General features: G+C 40.1%; 1 protein-coding gene and 2 long non-coding RNA genes across 6 annotated transcripts in view; all 3 read left to right on the top strand.

Annotated features, from left to right (window-relative positions):
- LOC117528339 overlaps positions 1-25,283 on the top strand; it is a 639,388-nt gene that overhangs the window by 444,526 nt on the left and 169,579 nt on the right. The gene's annotated exons all lie outside the window — the stretch shown is intronic.
- The window catches only part of LOC117528329 (Na(+)/H(+) exchange regulatory cofactor NHE-RF2), a 108,167-nt gene that overhangs the window by 15,453 nt on the left and 67,431 nt on the right, over positions 1-25,283 (top strand). The window lies entirely within an intron of this gene.
- On the top strand, positions 1,238-23,306 carry LOC117528337. The gene is made up of 3 exons (XR_004565736.1): positions 1,238-1,248; positions 3,151-3,155; positions 23,224-23,306. It is a non-coding gene; the product is annotated as an uncharacterized LOC117528337 (long non-coding RNA).

The raw sequence follows: 25,283 nt of genomic DNA, 5'->3' as shown, positions 1-25,283 counted from the left end.
TCTCTGAGGCATGGACTTAATGAGTGACAAACAGTACTCTTCATCAGTCTGACTCCAACTTTCTCTGATTGCTGTTGCCAGATCAGCTTTGCAGGTTGGAGCCTTGTCATGGACCATTTTCTTCAACTTCCACCAAAGATTTTCAATTGGATTAAGATCCGGACTATTTGCAGGCCATGACATTGACCCTATGTGTCTTTTTGCAAGGAATGTTTTCACAGTTTTTGCTCTATGGCAAGATGCATTATCATCTTGAAAAATGATTTCTTCATCCCCAAACATCCTTTCAATTGATGGGATAAGAAAAGTGTCCAGAATATCAACGTAAACTTGTGCATTTATTGATGATGTAATGACAGCCATCTCCCCAGTGCCTTTACCTGACATGCAGCCCCATATCATCAATGACTGGAAATTTACGTGTTCTCTTCAGGCAGTCATCTTTCTAAATCTCATTGGAACGGCACCAAACAAAAGTTCCAGCATCATCACCTTGCCCAATGCAGATTCGAGATTCATCACTGAATATGACTTTCATCCAGTCATCCACAGTCCATGACTGCTTTTCCTTAGCCCATTGTAACCTTGTTTTTTTCTGTTTAGGTGTTAATGATGGCTTTCGTTTAGCTTTTCTGTATGTAAATCCCATTTCCTTTAGGCGGTTTCTTACAGTTCGGTCACAGACGTTGACTCCAGTTTCCTCCCATTTGTTCCTCATATGTTTTGTTGTGCATTTTCGATTGTTGAGGTCTACCAGTATGTTTGCCTTTAACAACTTTCCCATGTTGTTTGTATTTGGTCCAGAGTTTAGACACAGCTGACTGTGAACTGTGAATGTTGCAAAATATGTTGCAAACGAACATCTTCTGCAACATTGTGTGATGATTTACCCTCTTTTAAGAGTTTGATAATCCTCTCCTTTGTTTCAATTGACATCTCTCGTGTTGGAGCCATGATTCATGTCAGACCACTTGGTGCAACAGCTCTCCAAGGTGTGATCACTCCTTTTTAGATGCAGACTAACGAGCAGATCTGATTTGATGCAGGTGTTAGTTTTGGGGATGAAAATTTACAGGGTGATTCCATAATTTATTCCTCAGAATTGAGTGATTCCATATTTTTTTTTTTCCCTCTGCTTGGTCTAAAAAAGTAACCGTTACTGACTGCCACAGTTTTTTTTCCTGATTTCTTTTAGTGTTTCTTAAAGCCAGAAAGTTGCCATTTGAAATGACTTTAGTTTTGTGTCATGTCTGTGATCTGCTTTTTTTCTACAAAATTAAACAACTGAATGAACATCCTCCGAGGGCCGGTGATTCCATAATTTTTTGCCAGTGGTTGTACTTATTAGAAATATGGGGCACAAGGGGGCTGGAGCCTATCCCAACAATCATTGGGCAAAAGGCAGAGTACACCCTGGACAGGCCACCAATCTATCACACTAAAAAATGAACATAATGAATTTGTCAAAATGCATCTAAACACACATGTCCAACAGAGATTATTTGTATGTACTTCATAAGCTGCTACAACTGACACGTAACAGAAAAGTGTGATTTTAATGACTGGAGGTGGCGAGGGTGGGGGCTGTCTTTTAGTACACCCAAAAAGTTATTAGATGTTTCAATAGAAGTGTTTTTAACTCTTTGTCATCTGTATGAGAAAGCAAACAGCCAAGAGTAGCACAAAAGAAGGAAAATAGATTAAAGGAACCAGAGAGCGAATTGACAAAAGTTGTATTGGGGGAATTTAAGACTTGCTCAACAAGTAATGTGTAGGGTTTGTTGAAAAGACTTAACAGGAAGTGGCCTCCCTCAGCGGGGAGAAGGTTTGGGGAACGCTGAAGTTTGCAGGGCAGTGGAGCCACACAGGAGGAGAGCTTTTTGAAATACGATGTGCAATATGCTAAATGTTACCGCAACGTGATTGATAGTTACTACTATATACCTGTGTATTTAATACCACTTAGGATTTAATCCTAAACACATCCTAAGTTTCAATATGGTTCACTGTATTGGGGTTCTGTAAGGCTTGACTGTGCAGTCAGTGGTGATGACAAAGTGTGTTACAGCTCTTGACCTGGTCTTACGGTTTTCTCCTGCATTCTGTGTAGATCTGAGACAGCGTTCCACCGTTCTGTAAGGCATCATGGGTTTAACATACACCATTTTCACTCGAGACAGTTGTCATTTTACACCAGTCACCAATTTCCTCTCAAGTATAATTCCACTTGCAGTTTCGTGGACATGTTTTTCTAAAAATGAGGTGTGGATGGGTGCAGAGCTGGTGCATTTATATCGTCTGTCACCAGAAAGTGTTTGAGCCTTAGACCAGCAAAAACCAGGACTGAAATCTAGCCCTCTATTGAGCTGTATAAAAATCAATTGCAGTACTGTAATATTAAAGCTATAGGGCCTTTCAAATTTCACAAAACACAGAAAATGTAGTTTCTACTGAAATCGAAGCATTATAATTTACTGTAGGGTTTTTTGTAACATGTTGCAAAATTACAGCTGATTTTAATGAACAGGACATATTTTTCTGAGGGGAAATTCTATAGTGAATATCATCTTTTCCTTCATCACCATCATGCAGACTCACTACAGAAGGAAGCGCATGTGTGCATGTGTTAGGTTTTGAGATTATCTGTAACCCATCTTATGTTAACATCTATCAGATTTCTTGTAAATCTACCAAATGTTGGTTATAGAATCTGATCACTTGAATTTTGCCCCCTCTGGGGTTGAAATTCTAAACTTTTTTCAGACAGTATGAATTTTGATCATATCGGCAATATTATATTATGAATCCTTTATCTAAATGCTAAGGAATAGCAGAGCCAGAGAAAATTCTCTTTGACTTAAATCTTAAAAAAAAAAAAAAAAAAAAAGCAGTGGCACTATTGATGGTCTATTATGTCCACATGAGAAAGGAAAAAAATAACAGAATCGGGGGAGAGACAAAAACTCACATTTTATTCAGGAAATTTCACACACACACACACACACACACACACAAAAACCCTCAGAGATTGGCATCACTGTATGTGTAAATTGCATAATAAAAACTGAATGGAAAACAATCATCAAATGAAATAAAAGTAAACATCACAAACCAAAAACATAATCTTGCTGCATGCTTCATCTCAGGGAGCTTTGGTTGGTCTGTGTCTGCTATGCACTCTGACAGGTTGGTCATAATCCTTAAGTAGACACAAGTCCCTTTTATTTGCATCCACTTTCCTGATACCACTGCACTATGCACCTGACAGTTTTAGGGGATGGAGAGGTGCCACTTTCAGTGAGTGATGTTATGTTCATGCTACAATATGCAGCCCAGTCTCAATCTTTGTTTCGTGCTCCCGTCACGAAATGATTCAAATTTTCGTCACAGGTTTTTTTTTCTCACTATTACTAACCCTACTCTACCCCAAACCCTAACCTTAACCACCCTGACCCCCCCCCCCCCCCCACTTCACTTAATTTCATGCAGCCATCACAGAAGTATTAGAATCAATATGTGCTACTGTGACAAAAATGAGGTGCTTTTCATGACAACCACACGAACCAATAGATTAATGTATATTTTGTGCTGCTGAATCACGACATGCCGTGAACTGGGCTGCAATATGCTCATGCCTAATGAAAATAGTAAACCCATCTGTTTTGCTTCTAGTGCTCTATGTGTGCTGTTTTTCCCCCATCGCTTTAAATATGAAAGTGCATTTATATACATCCCCAAATGGAAATACACTGTCTTCACAGCCAGTTTTGTGTACACTACTGAAATTAGGTCCATTCAGTCCAAGTATCTTCTCATAAATGCATACGAAACCGTGCTCTTGAGGTTAGAAATGTTTGTTTTGAGCTCAAGTTATAGTTGGAGAAACTGTGTAAAATGGGATTTCTGTCATTATTATTATTATGAGTATTATGACTATTATAATTATGTCACTGTGCTGAAGAAGGTTTAAATGTTAGATGTTGATAGACAGATAATAAATAGTGATCACATTATCCTCCTTGGAAGACAACCGTTCTTGTTTTTGTGTCCTTCTTGGCACAGGTAACAGGCTTTTTATCCAACATTACAAATAAGAAATATTTCCAAACCAAAGCTATTGTGTAGCCTCCATTCACTGCAGTCTCCTTGTCAAGTTGCACGTTTGTAATCTGCAGCCACTTATTGGATGTGTTTGCAGGTTGCCTCAGTGGCCCTTTTCTTCCTTTCACATGATAACTACACAGGCTGTAGCTGTAGTTGATCATGCAGAGATAATGATATAAAATATAGTTTATATCATCATCGTCATCAAAAAATGTACTCATATGGTCTGATTTAATCACCCAGGTCTTGCATGAACTGTCTTTGCCAGAGCATTGCTGAGTCACATCGGTCTGTTAGTCTAATGATGACATTACAGGCTGTATACAGCAAAAGAAAAACAAGCAAACACAAGGAAACCATGGATACACATGCAAGCAGAATCCCTTCCACAGGCATAGATGACTGCACACCACAGGCCTGACAAACCGTCTTCACTGTCCTCTGTTGTCTACATCATGCACATGCATGTGTTCACACATTGTAAATGTCCAGATGTGCTTTACTCATAATTCTTAGAACACATGCAGTAGAGTCTGTTGGTGTTCTGTGTATTTCATTGGTCTGGTCAAAGCAGATGGCCACCCCACTGAGTCTGGTCTGCGGGAGGTTTCTCCTATAATGAAAAAAAAAAAATGTCTGTGGAAGTTTTTTAAACTGTCACCAAAGTGCTTGCTCGTTGGGTAGGTAAAAGCCCTTGTGCTTTTACACATTTTAATTTTTATGCCATTTCCAACACAGAAAGTAATTCAAGGTGTCTTCACATTAAAATTTCTAAAATTTCCTCAAATTGAAGGCAAATATCTATAACTTCATATAAATTAATAAAAATATCAAAGCCAAGATGATGGGTTGCATAACTAATGGTGCCCTTTATTATAACTAAAGTAAATCATCACTTTTACAGCAATTTTACTTTAAATAAGTCAGGGATGGTTACATGTACATGTGTGGAGTAGACAGTTCTCGTTGTGAACGTGCAAAAAGGAGGACTACTGAGGGAAGCCACCAAGACACACTACAACTCTCAAAGAGTTACAATTCTTCTCTGGCTGCGATTGGAAAGTCTGGGAATAGGGCAATTTTTGTATTTGCATCATGTTACATAATACCATGCTGGAGTGGAACCGAAAAGGATTTTTTTTTTTTTTTTTTTTTTTAAAGCAGACGTGAAAGTCCAGCTACAGTTTGTCAGGAGACACATGGGAGACTCAAGCTAGATCTGAACCCTTCCCTTTTATGAAAATTCTTCATTCCACTCCCCCATGAACCTGTGAGTGGTGATACAAAAGGCCAAATTTGTCTTATACATAATCTCTCCAACCACATACACTGAAACCCATAATTCCTTCAGAGTTGTCGTGTGTGTTTTGGTGGGTTCCTCACTGTTCTTTTTGCATGTTTACTCAGATTTTGAAAACTGTCTACGCACATAGATTTTACCATACTGTTTGTATTTTTAATGACTTATGTAAATGAAGTACGAGACATATTCAGTGACTTGAAAATGTAATGTATCCATCCCCTGATTTGTACAAAAAAAGGCTGGCACTAAAAGTTGCATGTGTTATGCCAAAGGGTGCCATTACTTATGCAACCCATCATCTTAGCTTTGATATATATTTTTTATATGAATTTGTAAAGGTTTATTTTCAGCTCGAGCTTAAAAGGGATCATTTTTGAATTTTTAACATGAGCCTGAGTTACTTTGTGTTCGAAATGGTATAAACAAATATTTAAAAGCCCAAGGGGGTGAATACTTCTGCAAGGCACTGCATGTCATGTGTCCAATCAGAAAGAGAGATCACATTGTGTATCTACCATAGAAATGAATGTATTTAATGTGTCTAACTCAATCAAACACCATTTGTGTCTGTTTTCTTCATCAGATGTTTCCAGCCCACAATGATCACAGCAGATTTCTAAGTCATTAGAAATCCAGCCTTCACACCATTACTGTTAATGACTAATCATATGCATAATGTGTGACTTACACTGTTTTATAAAACACCATCAAATAGGAGTTGTTCTGCTCCACCAGGCCAGGAGAACTGAAGATAGGCTTTGAAGGAAAATATTACCATTATATTATCTTAGCTTCCTTTCAACCACTCCACAGAGTTCTGTAAAAGGTTTTATACACCCTGGAATTGACGGTTTTCTTCAGTAATAGATCAACAGAAAGTCCAATTTGAAATATCTAAATTTTCGCATTCCAACAGCAATCAAATAATGTTTTTTTTTTTTGTCCTATTTCTTTGACGAAATGAATTAGTTCAATCAATCAGATCGATCAATCTGACCTCAGGTGATGGTAGTTATGGTCAAATGAGGCCTCATGCATCATTTGCTGTCAAAAAAAAAAAGTTAGGAGTTCAAGGCATTTCATTTTGCTTTGAACACTTTTTTAAAGCGTTCGCATCGATTGTGCTCACAAAGTAACAAATGCTTCATGAGTCCTGACTTGGTAGTACATGTAGGTACTGCACAGTACACGAAAACAAAATTACACTCAGTAATACAATGATTGGAAACACCTGATTAAATCCAAACCAATTTTTGTAAAAGCAATTACATAAGTCACTCAGAAAGATAACATGAAAAGTGATCACACCTTTGGAAACATTTGTGTTTACTGCATCTGCAAAGGATGTAATCAAATCACTGGCGTTTATTTCTTGGTCTGTGTGTCTGTTAGCAGGATTACATCAAAACTACTGCACAGATTTGACAAAATTTTCACCACAGATAGATATTAGACTATGGATCTGGATTGTCACTTTATATAGGCTTTGAAGGATTACTTCAAAACTACTTCGGGGATTCTCACCAAATTGGCACCACAGATAGAAATGCGGATTGGCAGACGTCAGAAATCTCAGATTGCTCTTTTTATAAATATTACTATTTATATATATATACTATTTAGTTGATTTTCATTCTTTTGCACTGCACATCGCTCCACAATGTAAACTGCACTTCTACAGTACTTGTCTGTGCAATGTAGACAGTCAAGAAATGTCAACATTTAATCCATTCACACACACACACAAACTTACACCAATGTCAACATGCTGCCATCCAAGGCAATGTGGGGATCAAAGTCTTTGCTCAAGTGTTTTTTTTTTTTACCCCATTTAAACCACCGCCTCTCTATAAACTATATAATATAATCTGGCAGTTCACATTTTCTTTTTTTTGGGGGGGGGGGGGTGGCTGGTAGGCACTGTGGGTAGGAAGATTACATCTCACAGAAATGACACCTGTGCCTGTTTAGTTGACAGCTACAGGGAGGCGAGAAGGGACACAGTGTCCTGAGATGCATTTGAGACGTATCGTCTGGTGCTCCACACACACTTGAAGTGTCTACACAGTGCTTCTCTTGTCTGCCTCATGCACACATCACACACAGCAATAGTGTCACATGTCACTTCTCACCAGAGCTTCTTTAAAACTGTACACTGTATCCACATATGCAGTATAGTGTTATCAATAGGGAGTTAATAACAGCAGACCATGTTCAACTTACCAATACGGTGTGTTTTACTTTAACATAACACATAATTCCTTCACAGATTAATGTTGGCATAATTTTATTTGTGTGTGCTTTAAACTCAGTCACAGCTCTGCTGCTCTCCGCCCTTTAGATGGAAACAATCTTTTATTTCAGTTCCTGTCCTGACCATCCTGCAGAGGTCCATGAGAAGTCATTAAAATACATTTAAACTACATGAAAAGTATTTTTTATTAAAATGCCTTTCTCCAGTTTTTGTCATAAACTTTTAAAGGCCTTAAAATATTAGATTTTTTTTTCATGCAATCATAAATGATTTAACAAAGCCATGAGATTTAAATGGCAGTATGTGTTATACTTTATTGAGCTGATCTACGTAGTTCAACATAATATATCTACAGAAATACTTCATCTTATATGTCAATCAAATTTGTGATGACCCCAGAAGATGCTCATATTTTAAAGTGGACCCCATTATTTTTAAGTTCGGGAATGGCTCCTGTAGATCACAGCTAGAGTAGTACTCATTGTACTGCATACTTTCTCTACAGCCTATACAGATCTATATCAGTCTTAAAGTCTGTGATGAATCAGTCTTTTTTTTATAACATTTCCAATATTTCCAACAAGTTTTTATTTAAACTTAAATAAATTCGGTCATAGTTTTAAGTCGCTGGTGGGGTTCCTTCATGATTGAGAATATATAGCTACTTCTTGCTTCTCCAATCAGTACTTTAACATTTCCCATAATCCCCCTGTGCTTCCCAGAATGCACCATGGCATCAGCAGGGTTGTGGCATGTCAAAGCCATGTAACAATGGCTAGTGAGGATGTGGATGGCACCAATTCCGTGAGTCATGAGCGATTATGATGACATGTTCTCCCAAGTTGAGAGGGTTATCTAGAAGAGGTGTAGCACCTTGACGGACTTCTGCTGTGCCCCGATGTGTTATTGTCCATACTTCATGAGGTGTATTTACATTTTGCCTTAAACCGGAACTCTGCTGAAACCAACCTCTTGCGTGAGTCACGGACAACTGCGAAACAGCGAATTTAGAGTGGCTGAAGAAGCTAAGCCATTGGGGTAGATGTCTTTCATGTGGACTATAGCTTCCTTTGGTGCTACTCAGACATTTTTCATGGTATCTTCCTGGCACACATATGCAGATCAATACAAGATATTTGCATATTTTGCAGTCCAGTCGCTTCAGACAAAGTCTAAAGTCAACAGAAATCCGCCAACAAAAAAACAATGTAAATGGGAGTTTTCTGTGAAAATGTATTGAGGTTCTGGCAGGGGACCTATAGGACAGACTATAGGATAAAGCATGATGTTGTTAGAAGGAAGCGATAGCAACAACAATCCCAAGCAAGGTTAGAGAGAGATCCCCGACTTGGATCCATAACGACCATGAAGGGTTGGATTTATAGATCCCACTTTTTTAAGTAGCAGAACAAACAATAAAAACCTAAAACTGATAATAACAATGAAATTGTTGTCTAATTTGGGACTGGAAATAAAAAAAGTGTGGTAAATTCTACAGCAGAACAGTTTGTTTATGAAACATTGTGAATATAAATATGTACCACCGAGGCAAATGTAGATTCTGATTTACTACTGTGTTGTGCTGAAGTCTCCATCTGCATTATTTCTTCCATAACCACAAAACAGGCTGGGCATGTTCCCGGTATGTTTGTGGAAGATGCCACTCTGTGGACAGGGAATCGTCACGGCCGCTCTCCTGCAGCATTCCGTCTGTCGTCGGCTTTTCTCTCTCTGTTAGTTATAATCCTTCTGCACACAAACATTTTGCTCTTTGCAATCCTCTTACACCCAGGTGGTAACACCAAGCTTGACAAGGAGTTCACAAATTAAAATTCTGTTGCTTGTCAGAAAAGAGAGGTGTCATGAAATCTGGGTGCACGATACGTGCGGTGCTGGGTTTTAAAGCGTCATTTTGAGCACCACAACAAAAACACATAATGCTGAGATTATCAGTTTTTCAAACAAACTGCAGGCCAATGCTGATTATTAGTAATCTGCTGCACAACTAGATGACGTCATCAGATCTATAGTTTAGTCAATCTGTCCACTGCGTGAGTATCACACTCACCCAGGTCTGGTGCGCAAGCGTCATTTCGGATCGCAGCTTCTCGTCTGAGATGGAGTCTCTTCACCCAAAGCAATCAAATGGATTAATTTTCATGATTTTCCTTTATAACTCATTGGTTGTCTGGATCAGAAATTTCAGTTAAATATATCATATAGCAGACAAAACACACTGATTTTTGAGAAGTGAAACAGAGTTTCTAGTATTTACAAAAAGTGTGCAATAATTATTTAAATAAAATTAGACAGGTGCATAAATTTGGGCACCCTTGTAATTTTATTGATTTTAATACATTTAGCACTAATTATTGGAACACAAAATTGGTTTGGCAAACTCACTGACCCTTGACCTCTTTACACAGGTGAATCCAATCATGAGAAAGGGTATTTAGGGTGGCCATTTGCAAATGTTTCCCCTCTTTGCATCTCTTCTAATGAGGGGCAACATGGGGGCCTCTAAACAACTCTCAAATGACCTGAAAACAAAGATTGTTCAACATCATGGTTTAGGGGAAGGATACAAAAAGCTATCTCAGAGATTTCAGCTGTCAGTATCCACTGTGAGGAACATAGTGAGGAAATCTAAGACCACAGGCACTGTGCTAGTTAAGGCCTGAAGTGGCAGGCCAAGAAAATCTCAGATAAGCTGACGCGAAGGATGGTGAGAACAGTCGTAGTCAACCCACAGACCTCCTCCAAAGATCTACAACATGATCTTGCTGCAGATAGTGTCTCTGTGCATCGTTCAACTGTACAGCGCACTTGACCAAAGAGATGCTAATAATGATGCTGTAATGCAGAGGAAGCCTTTTCTGAAAACACCACAGAGTCGCTTGAGGTATGCTAAAGCAGATCTTGTTAAAGTTGAGGTCACATGGATTCCAGTCAATATCAGCAGATTCTTGAGAACAATATTCATGAATCAGTGACAAAGTTGAAGTTGCACGGGGCTGGATCTTTCAACAAGACTACGACCCTAAACACTAAGGCATTCATGCAGAGGAACAAGTACAACATTCTGGAATGGCCATCTCAGTCCTCAGACCTGAATATTATTGAAAATCTGTGGTGTGATTTTAAGCATACTGTCCATGCTCAGAAACCAACAAACCTGAGATGTTTTGTAAAGAAAAATGGTGCAAAATACCTTCAACCAGAATCTCATTGGAAGCTATAAGAAGCATTTATAAGCTGTTATTTCTGCAAAAGGAGGATCTACTAAATACTGATGTATTTTTTCTGTTGGGGTGCCCAAATTTATGCACCTGCCTAATATTGTTTAAAGAATTATTGTGCACTTTCTGTTAATCCTATAAACTTAATTTCACTTCTCGAATATCACTGTTTGTCTGCTATATGATATATTTAACTGAAATTGCTGATCCAAACAACTAATGATTTATAAAGGAAATCATGGAAATCATCAGGGGTGCCCAAACTTTTACATACAACTGTACATACATACAGTGCATCCAGAAAGTATCACTTTTTCCACATTTTGTCATGTTACAGCTTTATTCCAGAATGAAGTAATTCATTTTTTTAACCTCAAAATTCTACTCACAACCACCCCATAATGACAACATGAAGTTTTTTTTTTTTTTTTTTGCTAATTTATTAAAAATTTAAAAAACTAAGAAATCACATGTACGTAAGTGTTCACATTCTTTCAATTTCAATTTAATTAGCTTATAATGCTCCAAATCACAGCAAAGCTGTGTCAAGGCACCTTACATAAAACAATTCAACATAAAATTTAAATAAATAATTAAAAATGAATTTAAAAAATTCAAATACATGATTAAAAACAGAAGTAAAAGAATAAAACAGATAAAAAAATAAAAACTATTCATAAAAGAATAAAAATAGGTTTTCAGTCTTGACTTAAAAATGTCCACAAACCCTGATTGCCTCACAGTCGCAGGAAGACTGTTCCACAGGGTGGGTGCACAATGCCAAAAGGAAGTCAGACCTGCTGACTTCTTTTTCACCCTGGGAACACAGAGAAGTCCCACATCCTGCGACCGCAAAGCCCGGGTCGGCACGTAAAGTTCCACCAGATCAGCCAGATAAGATGGTGCCAGTCCATGAAAAACCTTATAAGTCAATAACAAAACCTTAAAATCTGCTCACAGAGACAGGGAGCCAGTGCAAAGATGCCAAAATAGGTGTGATATTTTCAGACCTTCTGCTACGTGTCAGAAGTCTGGCTAGCAGCGTTCTGAACCAGCTGAAGGACCCCTGATACTGGACCTTTTCTCAACACTTTGTTAATGCACATGTGTCAGTAATTACAGCCTCAAGTCTTCCTGCCTCTACTGGTGGTTGGCTCTCACAGCGGTATTGTATCACTTCCTGTTCCGGAGCACAGCGGTGTTTTGCTGTATCTGTTAGCTGTTTAATCTGCGCAGTTAGATTGATCTAGATAACGATTTGTTTCACAGTGTAATCTTCACGTGCCTTAACTAAAGCACTCCGTCTGCTGAATCACCTCTAAATTATTTACACATTCACTGTGTGTTTTTAGGAATCCGCTAGCTTAGTGCAGCTACTAGCTCTTAGCCGGTTTAGCATGGCGGCTTCTCCTGTCTCTCCCGCACTTTTCTGCTCTGGGTGTGAAATGTTTAGTTATTCCTCGGCCTCCTTAGCAGTAATGGTACTTGTAATAAGTGTAGCTTATTCGTAGCTTTGGAGGCCAGGCTGGGGCGAATTGGAGACTCGGCTCCGCACCGTGGAAAATTCTACAGCTAGCCAGGCCCCTGTAGTCGGTGCGGACCAAGGTAGCTTAGCCGCCGTTAGTTCCCTTCCAGCAGATCCCGAGCAGCCGGGAAAGCAGGCCGACTGGGTGACTGTGAGGAGGAAGCATAGCCCCTAAACACAAGCCCCGTGTACACCGCCAACCCGTTCACATTTCTAGCCGTTTTTCCCCACTCGGCGACACACCCTCCGAGGATCAAACTCTGGTTATTGGTGACTGTTTTGAGAAATGTGAAGTTAGCAACACCAGCAACCATAGTCAGTCTTCGGGGGCCATTGAAGGAAATTTGAAACTGCTGGCTAAGGCTAAGCGTAAATTTGGTAAGATTGTATTCACGTCGGCAGTAATGACACTATTAAACAAATATGTAGGGACTGCTTTTTGCATTTGCACAATATCTCTAAAATTAGAAAGGTCTTGTCTCAGAGTGATGCTGAAAAACATAATTCATGCATTTATTTCCTCTAGGCTGGACTATTGTAATTCATTATCATCATGTTGTCCTAAAAGTTCCCTGAAAAGCCTTCAGTTAATTCAAAATGCTGCAGCTAGAGTACTGACAAGGACTAGAGGAGAGAGCATATCTCACCCATATTGGCCTCTCTTCATTGGCTTCCTGTTAATTCTAGAATAGAATTTAAATTCTTCTTCTTACTTATAAGGTTTTGAATAACCAGGTCCCATCTTAGGGACCTTATAGTACCATATCACCCCAATAGAGCGCTTCGCTCTCAGACTGCAGGCTTACCTTGTAGTTCCTAGGGTTTGTAAGAGTAGAATGGGAGGCAGAGCCTTCAGCTTTCAGGCTCCTCTCCTCTGGAACCAGCTCCCAATTCAGATCAGGGAGACAGACACCCTCTCTACTTTTAAGATTAGGCTTAAAACTTTCCTTTTTGCTAAAGCTTATAGTTAGGGCTGGATCAGGTGACCCTGAGCCATCCCTTAGTTATGCTGCTATAGACTTAGACTGCTGGGGGGTTCCCATGATGCACTGAGTGTTTTTCTCTTTTTGCTCTGTATGCACCACTCTGCATTTAATCATTAGTGATTGATCTCTGCTCCCCTCCACAGCATGTCTTTTTCCTGGTTCTCTCCCTCAGCCCCAACCAGTCCCAGCAGAAGATTGCACCTCCCTGAGCCTGGTTCTGCTGGAGGTTTCTTCCTGTTAAAAGGGAGTTTTTCCTTCCCACTGTTGCCAAGTGCTTGCTCACAGGGGGTCGTTTTGACCGTTGGGGTTTTTCCATAATTATTGTATGGCCTTGCCTTACAATATAAAGCGCCTTGGTGCAGCTGTTTGTTGTGATTTGGCGCTATATAAACAAAGTTGATTTGATTATGATCGCACAACTTTGTTGCACCCATCTTTGGGCAGTTTTGTCCAGTCCTCTTTGCAGCACCTCTCACTCTCCATCAGGTTGGATGTGGACCGTTGGTACACATGTTCAATCAGATTCAGATCTGGGCTCTGGCTGAGCCACTGAAGGACATTCACAGAGTTGTCCTGAAGCCACTCCATGGTATCTTGGCTTGTGCTTAGCGTCATTGTCCTGCTGAAAGATGAACTGTCACCCCAGCCTGAGGTCAAGAGCGCTCTGGAGCAGGTTTTCATCCAGGATGCCGCATTCATCTTTCCCTCAATCCTGACTAGTCTCCCAGTTCCTGCTGCTGAAAAACAGTCCCACAGCATGATGCTGCCACCACCCTGTTTCACTGTAGGGATGGTGCCTGGTTTCCTCCAAACATGACACCTGGCATTCACGCCAAAGAATTCAATCTTTGTCTCAGACCAGAGAATTTTGTTTCTCATGGTCTGAGAGTCCTTCAGGTGCCTTTTGGCAAACTCCAGGTGGGCTGCCATGTGCCCTTTACTAAGGAGTGGCTTCTGTCTGGCTACTCCCAAGACAGGCCCTGATTGGTGGATTGCTGCAGAGATTGGTGGGCCACAGAGGAATGCTGGAGCTCTGACAGAAGTGATCATCTGATTCTTGGTTACCTTCCTAAGACCCTTCTCCCTGATTGCTCAGTTTAGAGCGGCAGCCAGCTCAGTCATGGTTGATCTGGACTTCTTCCATTTATGGATGATGGAGGCCACTGTGCTCATTGGGACCCTCAAAGCAGCAGAAATGTTTCTGTATCCTTCGCCAGATTTGTGCCTCGAGACGATCCTGTCTCAGAGGTCTACAGACAATTCCTTTGACTTCGTACTTGGTTTGTGCTCTAACATGCACTGTCAACTGTGGGGACCTTATATGTAGACAGGTGTGTGCCTTTCCAAATCATGTTCAATCAACTGAATTTACCCCAGGTGGACTCCAATAAGCTGTAGAAACATCTCAAGGATGATCATTGAAACAGGACACACCTGAGCTTAATTTGAGCTTTATGGCAAATGCTGTGAATACTTACTACAAGTGATTCTTAGTTTTTATTTTGCAAAAATACCAAAAAAAGCCTTTTTCACACTGTCATTATTGGGTATTGTTTGTCGAATTTTGAGGAAAAAAAAAAATATATATATATATTATATCGACTTATATATTACATTATTTCTTCGTTTTTCATTTGTTTAATAAATTTGCAGAAATCTAAAAAAAATTCACATTCTCATTATGGGCTATTGTGTGTAGTCGTTTGAGGGGAAACTGTTTTGGAATAAGGCTGGAACCTAACAAAATGGGGAAAAAAGTGAAGCGCTGTGAATACTTTCCAGATGCACGGCACGTACATGTATTTTTATTCCAAACAACATCAGTATCAAATTTAGTGTTACATTTCACCAGTGTCATTAAGATACACTGTCAGTACCCACAGAAAAGTCTTGGTGATTGTTTTACAATACATGAGACTGTTGTGATCCAGCCCGAGATGTCAGATTCCACTGACCCACCTGCTTGGATTTGTGCGGTAATACGCCGCTGTACATCATGTTTAAGCTCGGAGAGAGAGATCAGCGGCTCCCTGTGGAGCACGCACACATCTGTTTAAGTCATCAGAGAGAGGAAGTGCCTGTTTGCGGAGGACGTCCGTCTGTGTGTGTCTCTTGCGTGCCTAAGTCAGAATAGTTGTGTGGTCAAGAGTAAATACGAGCCATTTTACGGGCATATTTGTGAACGGCTTTCACAATACATTGTGTGTGTGTGTGTATGCAGGCGGTGAAGTCATAACAAGCTCTGATGTCTGTTTGAACACCAGTCAGGCGTTCAATAAACTCAACCTGGAGAAAACACGCACAGTGGTTTTGTCACAGAATACTCCTGTAGTGAAATTCTACAAATGCTTCTTCGCCTGTGGTCTCCTGTGGCCTGATGTTGTTGGGATTATAAGACCTTGATACGGGAGTAAAACAGATCTGTGTGAGAAAAGTGGTGAACAGAGACAGCTGTGTAAAGTTAGAGATCACCGGGTCAGGATTGGCCAAAACAAATAGATCTGAGAGAGAGAGAGCAACAAAAGAGAGGAGTCTGACAATGAAAACAGGATGAAAGGTGTCACTTATTCATCCTGTGAATAGAAATTTGTTTGCACTTTGCCAACACACATACACACACACTACAAAGAGTTCTTGTATGTGCTTTTGCACGTTTTATTTTTTTGGTCTTTTTGCATCGTGACTTTTCTGCGCCCATTCCCAGTCCGTTTGGTAAAAATGAACTCTTTAGGCTCATTGATGTTTCGACTGAATATTCTACCTGATGATCTTCCAGCATGACACAAATGTTATTACTATCAATTCTACCTGTGTCAGTTATCCTCATTAACTCCCAGCACCCACATAAGCATTCGCACAGTGTTTAATAATCTTTAAAGGGGGTACCACCTTTCACATTTCACAAAACTGGCAACATTTAATTTTTGCTGAAATCCAAGCATTATAATGTGGGGCTTGTTTGTTTTTTCGTAACATGTTGCAAAATCACAGCTCATTTTAATGAAGAGCATATTTATCTGGGGGGAATTCCATAGTGAGTATCGCCTTTACCTTCACACACCATCGTGCAGATGAACTGCAGGAGGAAGTGTGTCTATACATGTGAGGTTTTTCTATTACCTTTGACCTGACCCACTTGCTTGATGCGTGTTCCAGAGGTGTGCACGCGAGCATCCCTAAGATGTCTAGTAAATACCTTCAGAAGTTTTATCTGATATCAAAAACAGTGTTTTTGGATTTAGAAGTGTTTTTCTTGGTAGCTTTTACAAAATATATGAGAAAAGTATTTGATTTATACAGAAATAAGCTGTTTCTGAGCATTTTCCACCATCTTGATTTATTTTGTTTGAGTGAGCTGACATCACACAGCCTCTCTTTACACCAGTTGACAGTCGCCATGTCCTTCCAAGCATCCTAACAGTTCTGGGGGCGCCCCCACATGATCAATGACGTTGCTACCAAATGTATAGCATGGCATCTGATCATTTGAATTTTGACCCATCAGGGGTCAAAATTCTAAATTGTTTCTAGACAGAGCAAATTTTGATCATATTGGCAAAGTCATATTGTTAATCCCTTATTTAAATGTTAAGGAATAAAATAATAGTGGTGCCAAAAAAAAAAAAAATGCTTTTTATGACTTAAACCTTAAAAAAAAAACAAAGGCCATACAGCTTTAAGCAGCCTTATGAAATGGCTCAGTTTAGATGTCTGTGACATATATCACAATAGTACTTATCTGGTTTTATTTCAAAATCTATGGCATATTTTGGCTAAAAATCTGTTTTGAAGGCACTGAATGATTTATATGGTTTTGTTGAAAAAGTGTATAGTGCATCTCCTTTTATGCCTCCCACACACACACATTTTTTATTGATTTATATTTATTTTGCTCACTGTAATTGTGAGTGCATAGGTATAGTTTCCATACAATCCCACAATGCACTGGATGCAGATTCTCACAAGGCTGTATCGCTGTGGGAACGTCGTCTTTCGTCACTTTGTGTGGGATAATCAGAGAAAGATGTGGCCTGTCGACTCAAATGTAAGACGACACAGTACGGGGCTCGTCTGGAAGTAGTCAACATGTCCTGCGTGATCATCTGTGTCCCAGTCGTGCCTGTCATCAAGATGTGAAGGTATTTAAGTTAAAAACGTGGTCTAGGTTTGGGATTTGATATTTTGAGGGCATTGTGACCGTTGTAAAAGGAGCCATTTGGCCAAATAGTAGCAGCACAGTGACACCGATGTGAGAAAGAGAATGAGTTAGTCAGCTTTTTTTTTTCTTTTTGGCAAATAAGAGGCATTTATTTACTCAGGAGAAATGTTTTTCCTTTTTCCACGGCAACTTAACAGTAAAGTTATACATAATGTAGGATAAATGTGAGATTAAAAGAAAATTAATGAATCTGCATTTAATTTTTGACTGCACACCAGAAACAGAATGACTGGGGAGAAAAAACATCTGGAGTTCATGTCCAAGACCTCTCCATCTCTGATGAATACCAACTGTGTGACATCAAGTTCCAGGCATCTACACTGTGTGAAATAGAGAGACAGGAAGCGCACGTTATCCTCAGCACAAACACCACTGAAGGCGTTGTTGTACCCCACTGTACACATCTGTTTGTCCGTCCGTACAGACATTAAAGAGGTCATTGCGCAAAAAGGATCTTAAAGTCATAGAATTCATTTTGCATGTAGAAACTCTTGCTAAAAGTAAAATAAGTAAAATTTTATCCCTGAAATGGTTCTTTTTAAGGGCCCTGTCCCACTGGTGTTTAGGAGGATTTGTGTATGGATTGCGCACAAAATTGGCCCATATTCGCCAAACATCCGCAATATCCGTGTAACATGCCTGTATGAGTCGGCCGTCATCCGAATACGCCCGTGATCATCCGCAGAGGCACGCATGTCTGCAGCCAGGATTTTTGAGCTGTTCAAAAATCTGAATGCAGATAACATCCGCCTTACATACTCCATATATACTCAATTCATACTCACTCTATGCGCTGTATATCTGCTGTTAACCACTGATATCTGCAACTGACGGGGATTTGCGGCTTGGCAGCGGACTGGGACAATGTGTAAATATATATTGTGCCCATCATGTCCACATCAAACTAAAATAGTTGTAGCGAATGCATACAAACTGGCCACGAATAAAGCGTCTTTATTACATCTGCTTTGCGGACAATCTGTAAATGCATAACAAACACGTCACATAAACCCACGTTCATCATATATTCACTATATTTATTAATATATCTGTAATTCATGGGACATTTGTCATTTTTGGCCTTTTTTGTTGCAGACGACAACGAACACCTGTAATTTCTGTACTCAATTCATGCACAATTGATCCTCTCCCCAATGGGACAGGGGCCTAACTCTGATCAACTTGTCCAAGTCCAGCACTTGCTCCAGAGGCTGTATGTTGGTGTGAATAGTAATGCCGATGGCTGATGTGCGCTATTTTATGACTGCAATGCAGATGCCGTGCACGCACAACACGTGCGCAATGTTAATACACTGCCGTGATAATCTCATTGTGTCGGATCTGTTTCCTCACTACATCAATCAATTTTTTATATAGCGCCAAATCACAACAAACAGTTGCCCCAAGGCGCTTTATATTGTAAGGCAAGGCCATACAATAATTATGTAAACCCCAACGGTCAACAACCCCCTGTGAGCAAGCACTTGGCTACAGTGGGAATGTGTTATATAACCGTGGTTGTTCATATATATTGCTATATATTATTAATATATCCGTAATTCATACTGGGACATTTGTCATTTTTGGCCATTTTTGTTACGGACAACAATGAACGCCCGTAATTTCTGTACTCAATTCGTGTGCAATTAATCTTCTCCCCAGTGGGACAGGGGCCCAACTCTGACATACGTCATGCTCTGTGAGACATGCACTGCACAGACCACAAACAGGAGAGGGGGCGAGATTGACAGAAATAGGCTTACAAACTGGTTTTGTTGACACCTGGGACCTCATTTATCAAACATTGGTATGCAGATTGGAGCATAAACTGTGCATACAAACATTTTATAAATGATTTGATCCTAATCTTATATCCTGATCTCAGATCCTCACTGCTGATTGCTTTGATGTTGTACTCACGATCAATGAAATTGGGGTAAATGGGTGGGTTTTTGATGTCTGATCTTAATTCCTTTGAGACGTGAACACTCAGGACTAAAAATCAGTGTTCAGGCTCAAAGATCAGCAATCAAGATCAAACAAATCGGGATCTATACTTTAGTGATCAGGATCAAAAATCCAGCTTAAGGATGGTTGTCAGGACTGGATCACAGTCAGCTATCTATCTATACACGAGGGTAGGCTGAGATGATGTTCTATGATGAAGTTAATGCATTAACTGCATCATAGTGAGCCTTAGAACTTTTCAGCCCTACCCTCATACACACACACGAGGTCTATTAGAAAAGAAACCGACCTTTTTATTTTTTTTAAAAACTATATGGATTTGAATCACGTGCGATTACGTCAGACAAGCTTGAACCCTTGTGCGCATGCGTGAGTTTTTTCATGCCTGTCGGTTGCGTCATTCGCCTGTGTGCAGGCTTCTAGTGAGCACTGGTCCACCCCCTCGTCGGAATTCCTTTGTCTGACTTCTTCCTGAGAGACTGGTGCTTTGCTTGATCAAAATTTTTTCAGAAACTGAGACACATCCAAGTGGACACCAGTCGAGAAATTCAGACAGTTTTCGGTGAAAATTTTAACGGCTGATGAGAGATTATGGAGTGTTACTGTCGCTTTAAGGACAACCCATGGAGCCGGACAGCGCCGCACTCTGAGCCGCCATCGTCAGCCTGTTTCGAGCTGAAAACTTCCAAATGTAAGCCTCTGTTGACCCAGGACGTCGTGAGAGAACAGAGAAGTTTCAGAAGAGCTCGGGATCAGCAGTTTATCCGGAAATTCCACTGTTAAAGGAGATTTTGTAATGAAAGACGTGCGGACGGATTCACGCGGCGGCACCCAGCCGCTCATGGCACGGCGCCACAGCAAAACACCTCCATGTTGATAACCATTCGTAAGATTCAGGCGGTTTTCGATGGCTTTCAGTCGAGTGAGTATCCGAGAAATTGTTTAACAGCTGGGCATGTTAAAACTTGTCCTGTAATGTTTCCAACGGAGACGGACACGGTCAGCGGTATATATTAGATCACGACCAGCTCCCTGGAGCCCTTATTTTCACAGTTCACATGGTACTCAGGTCAGGTAGCATCATCACAGTTTACTTACTATGTAGTAGCAGCTGGTGAGGGTGGACTTTAATTAGAATCCGAACGGACCAGTGCGCACTGCATGTGAGTTAAGGTGTGCATTTTTTTTTACTTAAAATGTACCTGCTGTGTACAGCATGCACACTGTCGATATGTCTCCCAAAAGCAAGGGGCATTAGGTTGTAAAACCCCAAGTGCTAAACAGATGAAATGTAATAGAGCTGGGGAAACATCTACAGAGACACTAAGAACATCTTATATCCCACAGCACTGCAGTGATACGACATGCTATCACCTTTTTATCATCATTCACTTTAGTCTCAAGAATGTCACAAATTGCTCTATGAAAATGAATGACAACAACATACACACAGTGCAATGCAACTTCCTGTACTTTAAGTAAAGGGACATGAAATATACAACGACATGGCTAAAATTATTCTGTATTAACTGTGCATAGCAGAGTTACTTTAGATAGATACCAATACACATTACATCATAGCTTCTGTTTCTATAAGAAATACCATATTTATAGCTTAGCCTACTAACTATAATTTAATTTTACTACTAGTCTACATACTAAATTACCTATACTACAATCTTCTCCTGTATTAATATTTAGGTTTTAATACCTACTCCTGTATATTATATAATACCATATTTGTTGTATATGTTGTTTATTACCCTTAATATTTATTATATATATATATATATATATATATCCTTTTTTCTTGAGCTGCTTGGGTGGGTAGGGAGAGTTTCCATGGGATAAAAAAGCTTTTCAACCTACCATCCCTGGTTCTCAAGACCAGGCACCTAAGTGGCTCTACTCTACTCTTTTACGCTTCCTTTTTAGATATACCTTAGTATACTAGCATAGTTCCACCTTAGAATTGGAATATAATATATACCTACTGAATTTTCATAGAACGGGTAACTCAGCTAGTCAGAAATAAATGTGAAAAATCAGGATCCCCAAATTGTCTGTCATACATGTACTTTAAATACTGGCTGACAAAATGTATTTTTGGACGAGGTGATCCACTGGAGTGGACTATGGAGCGGAATTTTGTTTGGGGTTTAATTTAAACTGAAGGAAGTTGTGGGGCTTTGGCATAACACTATTTTCCACTCAAATGCACCTAAACTCTCTTTCTGGGGAGCGCATGATGTGAAAATGCAATAAAACTTTGACCTGTAAATCTGGTCATGTTTTCTGCATAAATAAATGTTATCCATTCTTTGTGCTCAAACGCCAAAGCAGGGGCGAATCTAGATGGAATGGGGGCGTGGGGCAAGGATGTCCCCCCCTCACAATACCCCTAGATTACAGGTCCAGTTTTGAAGCCTTTTTTTAGTACAACTACTAATACTACTTAAATAATAATAATTTTGACAAGTAAAATGTTTAGAGAAAATTTAAATGTTAGAAAGAATTTCTTTGGTATGCAATCTTGGTAGTTTCTACCAACTACTGTTAGACCTATGAATGCCACTCAAACCAAACAGCCAGGTCACATGCCACACTTGAAATGAGTGCAGTATTTCTTTATGTGCAATATCCACTGCCACTGAAATGTTCACAGTTTTGTACATACTTATCTCTTTAATCTCTTTTGCTACTATGTTCTTATAATTGTTACTTTTTAAAATTGTGCTTTGAACACACCTTTTTCATCCTGTTAAATTTTATGTTTATTTTATTTTCTTCCCCAGACTCTTGTGGTTTACATTTGCATTGAAAGGCTTGCACCTTAACTTTCCTTGTACTTGTTACAAGGACAATAAAAAAAAAAAATCTGTGTCTGTATCTTGATACAGTTTTTAACCATTTTTCTGGTTCCAAAAGTGATCAGTGTTCAGTACTGAATGCTGCTCATACGTTTGGGGTATCAGTAATCTAAATCATGTGGTGAATAAGGAACAAACATGTATATTCGGAAAACATATACTTCCTTTGTCTGTCTGTCTTAGAAGCTTTGTCTCGTCAAGTCAACTGGGCTGATGATGGAAGACTATTGCCAGTAAATTACATGAAAATGTGACAGAAACCTGTTTTGCTGGTCAGAATGCTTTGAGTTCATCATTCCTAACTAGATGCTGTAAACTGGGAAATGCCCCGCTCAGCTCTGTGTGAAATTCCACAATGGATGACTGTAGAATTTTATGACCAATCAAGTTTCACTAGTCATGCTTCTGGACAGTACATGCTGTCCTGCAAGTTTTCCAAGTGTTCTTGTTCCACCCGCCACTAACTGACAAAGTTGGTTGTGCTCGACCAATCAAAGCTAAGAATCACCCAATTTGGTGAAGGAGCTGTAATTACAGCAGATAGACATAGAACCCTATGGTCATGTGGTACCGTGCGTGCACCCTATAGTCAGTCAAAAAATGTGTGCCAAGCTCAAGTAATGCAGTACCTAAAGGCCCATTCACAGATGTTGGCTGGTGTTGCTGATTCTTAAAAATCTCTGTGAAACGCAGGAGAAGGTTTGCTCCAGGGGTAAAAATTTCCTGTCTTCAATGCAGGTTGATGTAGCTCAGAGGTTTTGCAATTTGTGTCGGTAGCGTGGCCCAAGCAGAGGGTCACCCCTTTGAGTCTGGTCTGCTTGAGGTTTCTTCCTCAGAGGGAGTTTTTCTTTACCACTGTTGCTTTGGGGGTTGGTAAGGTTAGACCTTACTTGTGTGAAGCGCCTTGAGGCAACCTTGTTGTGATTTGGCGCTATATAAATAAATGAAATGAAACAGAGGACGACATTTGGCGATGGCCCATTGACTTAATTGGATGTAGTTCAGCTTTCGCCATCGGGGGGCAGGTGCATTGGTAGCGCACTCCATGGAGCAGTAGCATTACTTGGCGGATCTGACTGTCGACTCATCGTTTGAGGCGTCATGTGATGTAAACCTATATAAACTCGATGTAATTCTGCAATTACGTTACTTGCGACTGGTGTGTTGTCGACACGGGTTCTACATATTCCTTCACATTTCTTCATATTTCTGGTATTTCTTCATGCTTAAGAGATCCAGAGGAGGTGATGCATCCAATCATGCCTCCAATGTTGGCCGGCAGAGGAGAATGGAGCTGTAACGGCGTGCAAGCAGAGGTGACGTAGTGGAAGCGGAGCAACTCTTGCCGGTGTTTCAGCATGAACAGCGAGATTTTAAACGTGTTGACGAACATCAGTGTTGCCAAATTGACGTCAACGTAGCTCTTGCTGAGTCTGGCTCAAATCCGGCTAGGTTGAGCCAAATTTGTGCCGGATTCACCAAGTTCTGAACACAAATGTGGCTAGAATGCGGATCACTCCGTGATCATGACATCATGCTTCCTCATTACATCTGTGCGCACACAGCATCCTGTCCACTGCGGCGGCGTCCAGTGCAGCTGCAGTGGCGAGGACAGCAAACAGCCTTCTTTCTCTGTGGCGCCTTCTCGCCAAGAAAATCTGCCAGTTGCATTCCCTTCAGTGTGTCATGTCCAGATGACACACCCACGCTGTAATGTTTATATCCACAAGCACACAACCCCATGTACAGATTGCACTCCCCCACACTCACGTCCACACACACACCGCGCTGTCGTACCACACACACACACACACACTCACTCTTGCACTCCCACTGTTAGACACATTTCTTTTGGCTTGACTTGGTTTGGGTTTGGATGCGTGTATAGGATGAGCCTGATTTGAAAAACTGGTCTGAACACTTTCCGGCTAGAAAGCAATCTGGATTGAATCTGGTTTGAGCGGAATTGCCAACCCCAGGCTGAACGGCATCTAGGAACCCAAAAATTTTTCTCTCAATGACTCCTTGATGTATTTATTATGCAAATCTGTCCCACTGGGACGACCATGTGCCATGTTCAGATGGTTTGGGCCTGAGGTTTTGGAGATATAGTGGAAAAAGTCCGGTTGTACAGTCCTCTTGACTATGTCACCCACTGATGCTCTGTTCTTGCAGGTGGTGGAAAACTAAAGAGAAGCAAAGGTGCAGCTTGTTACCGTTGTCAGCACCGCTGGACTGATAGTATTGCACACCGGGCATTTGCCCGCTGGCCTGATGGCCTACTAGCCTGCGGATTTTTTTTTTTTTTTTTTTTAACGAAGTAAAGCAAGCTGTGAGCTTTTCATCCGCATTTTTTTTTTTTTTTTTTAACGAAGTAAAGCAAGCTGTGAGCTTTTCATCCGCATTTTTTTTTTTTTTTTTTTTACTAAGTAAAGCGAGCTGTGAGCTTTTCATCCGCTTTTTTTTTTTTTTTTTTTTTTTTTTACGAAGTAAAGCGAGCTGTGAGCTTTTCATCCGCTTTTTTTTTTTTTTTTTTTACGAAGTAAAGCAAGCTGTGAGCTTTTCATCCGCTTTTTTTTTTTTTTTACGAAGTAAAGCGAGCTGTGAGCTTTTCATCCGCTTTTTTTTTTTTTTTTTTTTTTTTTACGAAGTAAAGCGAGCTGTGAGCTTTTCATCCGCATTTTTTTTTTTTTTACAGAAAATGTAGTTTCTACTGAAATCGAAGCATTATAATTTACTGTAGGGTTTTTTGTAACATGTTGCAAAATTACAGCTGATTTTAATGAACAGGACATATTTTCTGAGGGGAAATTCT

The sequence above is a fragment of the Thalassophryne amazonica genome, chromosome 16 (genome assembly GCF_902500255.1).
Source record: "Thalassophryne amazonica chromosome 16, fThaAma1.1, whole genome shotgun sequence".
Taxonomy (NCBI): domain Eukaryota; kingdom Metazoa; phylum Chordata; class Actinopteri; order Batrachoidiformes; family Batrachoididae; genus Thalassophryne; species Thalassophryne amazonica.
Note: the sequence above shows the minus strand (reverse complement) of the source record. Positions and strands in the feature narration are given on the sequence as shown.